The sequence below is a fragment of the Pseudocercospora fijiensis genome, assembly GCF_000340215.1.
Source record: "Pseudocercospora fijiensis CIRAD86 unplaced genomic scaffold MYCFIscaffold_8, whole genome shotgun sequence".
NCBI lineage: Eukaryota > Fungi > Ascomycota > Dothideomycetes > Mycosphaerellales > Mycosphaerellaceae > Pseudocercospora > Pseudocercospora fijiensis.
Window position 1 is genome coordinate 3,547,440 of NW_006921539.1, and position 6,293 is coordinate 3,553,732.

Genomic DNA, 6,293 nt, shown 5'->3' on the forward strand with positions numbered 1-6,293 from the left:
TCGGTCTCGTCCTAGCCTAGTATACTAGTAAGGATCTCGTATAGCTTATCGAGGGCGTTCTTTGCGAAGCCGTAGGTAGCTAAGGCGCTTATAAGTTAAAAGGCGGTCTAGGTATAGGGTACCGCGAAGGGCATACCGTTCTCCTTATAAGACGTTAGAGTAAGGTCGAGCTTAGCGAGCGTCCGGATCGCGTAGTAGATATCGTAGTTACGGACCTAGTCCGGGATCTCTGCTAGGTCGCAAAACAATTTAGCGTACTAAGGATCGGGGACAATAACGCGGTATCGCTAGCCGTCCTAAGCGACGTCTAGCTTAGCGTCTAGGAACTAACAGAACTGCGGCAGGCCGAAAAACGTAGCCTAGCTAGCGTAATTACCTATTTCGTAGCCGTTAATGCTAGCGCCCTACTATAATAAGATAGCGATACGGCGTAAGGTATTGCGGTCCTTTAGATTAGCTTCGGGGTCGAGTAGTAGTAGTAGCAGGTAGGTAAGTTCGGAGAGGTCGACTAAGCGAATACGTATAATATATGCCCTATCGGAGCCGTAGTGCTTTAGGAAGAAGTCCTCGAAGGTAATAGGGTTTACCCGAGTAGTTCTTCCGCGTAATAGCGGGCGCGGCACTAGCGTACGATAGATTCGTGCCTATACCGTAGCGTTAACGAAGTTACTAATGTTTTCTAGTAGCGGCCGGTCGAGCTCGCGGTATAACTCTACTAGGACCTTATTGTAAGGGATATTGTTAAGGTTCGCCTACGCGATATTTTTAGGCGAGCTAACGTAGTCCTCGTAGTACTCGATTTATAGTAGTGCTACGGTAAACAGTAGGCCGCTAACCTTGCGACGCTAAGGTAGCTACTGCTAGCTTAGTTCTAAGAGTTCGTCTTCTTTATAGGCGTATTACTATTGTATAGGAGGGCCGCGCTTGCCCGCTAGCGGACGGTAGCGCTCGGTACGCTCTATTTTAGGAATAGATAGTATTGTCGGGGCTAGTCGTTAAGGCGGCGTATGCTTAGTAAGGATATTAGTAATGCTAATAAATAAGCGGAGAGAATTTAGTATATTGCGTGTACGTAGCAACTAAGAATTTGCAGCGTTACTAGGGCGTTCTACGCTTGTTATAACGCAAACTTCACCTCGCTTGCGCTGCGCCGTTTATATATACGGTACGGCCCGTCCGATAATAGGACGCGTCCTGCGTTAACAACAACAATAAGGCGCGTCGCCGCGCGCTTTAGAGCAACAATAGGGGGGGAATAATAAAGTGAACTATTTGCGTTTCAAAACGAAGTAAAGTAGGGTGCGATTCAATTATAGACAATAATACTATAACGTAATATACCGCGATAGAGATGCCTATTATTGCGTATAGTGCTGCTTAGTTAACCTTCTATATAGCCGTTCTTTAGGAGTTACGCAAGCTAGGCCTCCGAGAAGGCCGAGCCTATAGTTCTCCTACTATTAACTGCGGCGCGCTTAGGGACGGCGCTATCGGTGCCTGCTATTATAGCGCTTGCTAACGTGCCGCCTACTAACGTAACGCTTGCTATCGTAACGCTTGTTATAGGTAGAGGCGATCGTATTCCTAGACAAGTTCCGCCGAGTCGCGGAGGTTATCGACATCGTATTAAACGTTATACGCGTAACCGTAGCTACGCTACTTAACTAGATACTACGTCTTGCCTCTAGAGACTCTACGTCCGAGGAGCTTTTCAATCTCGTAATATAGCGCTTTTAGGTACAGGTAGTCGTTATCGAAGGGTGCTTTATCTACTAGGCCCGGCTCTAGTATCTCTCGGTCGTATAGATTACGGCCCTTAGGGTATAGTTCTAGCTGCGAAACTAAGATTACCGGGTAGATGCGTATTACTAGGGGGAGATCGAGCTCGTACGCGAGGTTGCTAACTAGGCGTAGCACCTTAAATAGTCTAGTACGCTATGCGGAGAGCTTGCGATTAGGGTTCCCTAGTAGGCGGTATCCCTTATACAGCTTGAGTAGTACCTTCTAGCCCGTCTTAAAGGAAATAGGGCGATGCTTGCGGTCGTATCGGTCCTTTATTATTGCTACCGCCTACGCGAGAGAGTCCGTAGCCTAATCGCGTACCTCCTATCTTAATACTAAGTAGTCCTTAGTAGGGAGCTCGGTAAGGGGGTTTAGCGCGTCTAAGTTGGTCTTGAATCCTTAAATTAGAATATTAGGTACCTCTCTAGTCGAGGCGTTTCTAGCGTTATTAAGCTCGGCCTAGATATACGGAAGTGCGTCCGTCTAATTAGCGTCCGGATAATTAGAGGTAAAGAATCGTAGTGCGATCTCTACGGTCTAATTAGTTCGCTTAGACTAGCCGTCCGACTAAGGGTAGTACGCCGTCGTTGCGAAGAACCTCGTACCTAACTTCTTAAAGGCTGCTTTTATAAAGTTACTAAACTAAATAGGGTCCCGGTTACCGATTATAATAGCCGGAAGGTTACGCTCTATTTCGATATATCCTTAGATCTAATCGCTGCCGTGCTGCTACGCCGTCTACGTTGATTTGCACTTGCGTAGCATAACGCGCTTAGAGTACTTATACGTCTTAGTAAGGAAACTATCGTAGCTATCCTTGTCGGGTAGCAGGCCGTAAACCTAGTCCGTAGTAATAGCGTACTATAGAATAGGCTAACATTTGATCGGCTGCAATTCGCCGTATAGAGGATAGCGGAGCGTCTAGTTTAGGATGTATTCGGAGTAATAAGCGATGTACTTAGAGACTTTGCGTCCGAGCTAGCGTATATAGAAACTAGCGTATAAGCGAGCGTAAGTGCGGTAATAACCTACGTAGTAATAATGATTGTAGGCTATCTAGAAGACCTCCTTATATAGGGAGCGGGGGATGTATAGTCTCTCTCTACCGTCGGTGTCGTCCTTAAAATAGATAAGGTCGTCGCGTAAGAAAAAACAAAGTCCTAATAGGCTCGACTCGGCCTCGCCTATAATATTAGCTTCCTTATAATTAGGGCTATCGTTAGCGTCTAAGGTCCTCTTAGCGGCGGCTCGTAGGCGGCGTTCTTCTACGGCGTTTAGCTAAGCTAGGATTGCGGACTAATAGGGGTCCTTAGCGTATCCTGCCTTTAAGTCGTCCTTGAATTCGGTAGCGAGTTCTACGAGTACGGAGTAGAAAACTATAGGCTCGTTAGAGGTGTACGTTCGGCCGGAGTGCTCGTCGATTATAGTAGCGTAAAAGCAAATCGCACCCTCGCTTTCGCATAGGTATATATAGTACGCGTCGATTATATTATTCGCAGGCGCCGGATCGTCGTATGCTAGGGGATCTAGTGTGTCGTATGCCTAATCTGCCGCTCGGTCGAGGTCCGCTACGAGCCTACTTAAGGCGTCCGGTATTCTATAAAGGCGTCCTAGGCGGTAGTGCACCTTAAGCTTAGGATACTAAGAGAGGTACTAACTAGCTCGCACTAGACGGAGGTTAAGCTTGTCCGTAGACGTAGTCGTCGCTAGGCTCGCTACCGTAGTAATACCTAGGGCCGCTATATAGTCGGAGAACACGTATACTAGCTTGCGTACCGCCTAGAGGATTATCCGTACCTTGCGTGCCGTCTAGACTAAACCGCCAACCTCGAGTTCTATAGCTAGATACCGCTTCTCTACGTCTGTAAGTGCTTTGCTAAGGTATATAATAACTTGTACCTAATCCGCTAGGAAGCGTACGGCCTTGCTATTCTCGATAGTTAGTTCTAGGTCTCCCTTAACGTAGTATACTACTACGGCGAATCCTCCTACGTAGGTATCTAGGTCGATATATATAGGGCGATTAGGGTCCGCGTAATAGGAGAACTTAACATTACGGTACATCTGTCTAAGGATATCGAAGGCCTTGTACTCGGTTTCTAGCGATTTATCGGAGTCGAAAGCTAGGGTCCTTATAGCGTAGCGTTTGCGCTTATTTCCTTTGTTAGCTAGGCTAAAGCGTAAGAGCTCCTTCTTGCGGTTCTCGAATAGTATCGTAATCGTAGAGTAGTATAGAATATACTAGCGTTGCTAGCCGGTTAGTCCTAAATAAAATTCGATGTCCTTTAGTATCGTAGGGAATTTCAAGTCTAGGATAGCCTAGACCTTTTCCTTATAAGTAGTGTATCCTAGTCCTAACACTCGTTAGCCTAAAAGCTTCGTAGATAGATATACGAGGAACGACTTATACGGTACGATACTAATGTTCTTGCCTACTAGGCACTCGAACACGGCGTTTAGATACTATAGGTGCTCTTCGAAGGTGCGGGAGTAGATAACAATATCGTCGATATAAGCACGGTAGTAGGATTTGTGTCGCTTAAGGATCTTGTTAAGCTAGCGCTAGATATGTTATACGCTGTTCGAGTAACCTATAATAGCTATATGTATCTGTTCCTAGCCGCGGTAGCTGTTAATCGCGAATTTACTACGGTCCTTTTCGGCTACTGCCTATTAATAGAAAAACGCGACGGCGTCTACTATTGTAATATAGGTAGAGCCGCGTAGCGCCTTAATAATGTCCTCTTATCTAGGGAGCGGATAAGAATCCTTAACCGTAATCTTGTTTAGGCCTCTAATATCTACGACTGCACGTCCTTTACGGACTAGCTTGCCGTCTACTATTATTGTTTTCTAGACTACGAAGACTAGGAACCTAAATTGAGTAGGCTTAGTAGTAAAGGACATCTTTCCTTATACGTATAGCGGGTCGAACGTCTTGTTTACGACTTCTTTATCGGGGGCGTAGAGTAGGTACGCTACTATAGGAACTTTATCGTTCTTATAGCCTAGCTTTAGCGTAACTTCTAGGTAGTTAGACTTAGGAATGTCTACCGTAGTGCCCTTGTCCTTCTATAGGTCCTCGTGCTTCTTTACTACGGCCTCGATAAGTTGTACCTGCTCTTCGGTACCGTAGGCCGTTACGCTATTAAAAAGCTAGGTCTCTTTTATAGGGTTCGGCAGGTCCGGTAGCGGAAGGCCGGCTACGCCGTAATCTTTAGGCGCGATATAGTAGTAGCCGTAGTAGTTATACTCGCGTATGTACCCTATCTTCGTATATCGTAGCAGAGTCTATAGCTAATCCGTATCGTTGCGGACCTATACGAAATTTACTACGGCGTCTACGACGGCGGCGTAGATAGTTAGGGCCTTATTCTTAAGCTCCTAGTTTTACGGGTAGAAGGCTATATCTCGATCTATAGGAAGGTCTGTTCTAAACTAGATAGGCACTAAGGTTATAGTCTGCGGTGCTAGAACGACGTTCTTATCGCCGGAGTGTACAACCGTACGGAACTTAACGTAATCTTTGCGGCCTACTAGTAGGGGAATCTTCGCCTTTTTATAGGAATTGATCGTTGCGGTACGGTATAGTATATCAATCTTAATGCCCTCCGGGCCGATAATGTCTATTGCTATAAGAAACTTAGCGCCAAGCTCCTTAACGACGTGTACCTTATAACGCATATAGGCGATAACCTTAGAGCCCTTAACGATTCCCGGTACCTAAAAATCGAGATCTACGTACTCGCTAATGTCTGTCGAACCTACGCCCTTAACCTTTAGTAGAGCTACTAAACGCTTACGCTCGATGTCCGGGCGTATCTAGCGTAGGAAAGCCTTATCGATAAGTAATATAGTAGCGCCTATATCTAGGCAAACCGCGTATTCCGTACCGTCCTTCTATAGGCGCACGACTATACGCAGATAATAATAGCTTCGAAACGCGTATCCTCCCTTAACCTTTAGTAATATAGCGGACTTAATAAGCCTAGCGTCCCCCTCTACGCTATCCTTCTTAGGCGTTAGCTCCGTAGTGTGCTTAGTACGTCTATAGTCCTATAAGAGATTGTTGCTATCGAACTTCGCGCTACAATTTAAGTATAAGAACTTTAAAGGCTGTATCGTAGCGAAGGGTTCTATAGCTAGAGGAAGGTGCTTGCCGATATATAGAGAAAAGGGCGATAGTAGCGGAACTTCGCTATAGTATACTAATACGGAGTCCTAAGAAGAGGCGTTATTATCTACGTCGTCTAATCTATAGTAGATATCTACCTAGTCGTTAAAGTACGCCGGTACGGAGTGCGGGCTTACTAGCCTCGCTAAGTAGCGTAAGCTAGATCGTAGGCGTAAGTGTAAACGCGGCTATAAGATAGATATAGGCTCTTCGACTAGAGGCTCCGGTACCTGCTCGTTAGCGTAATAGTTACGCGGGGCCTTATTGCCTTAGCGGCCGCGTTCTTGCTAACCCTAGGTGTCGCGTACGTCGTTTCGCGCACCCCTATCTTATCGTC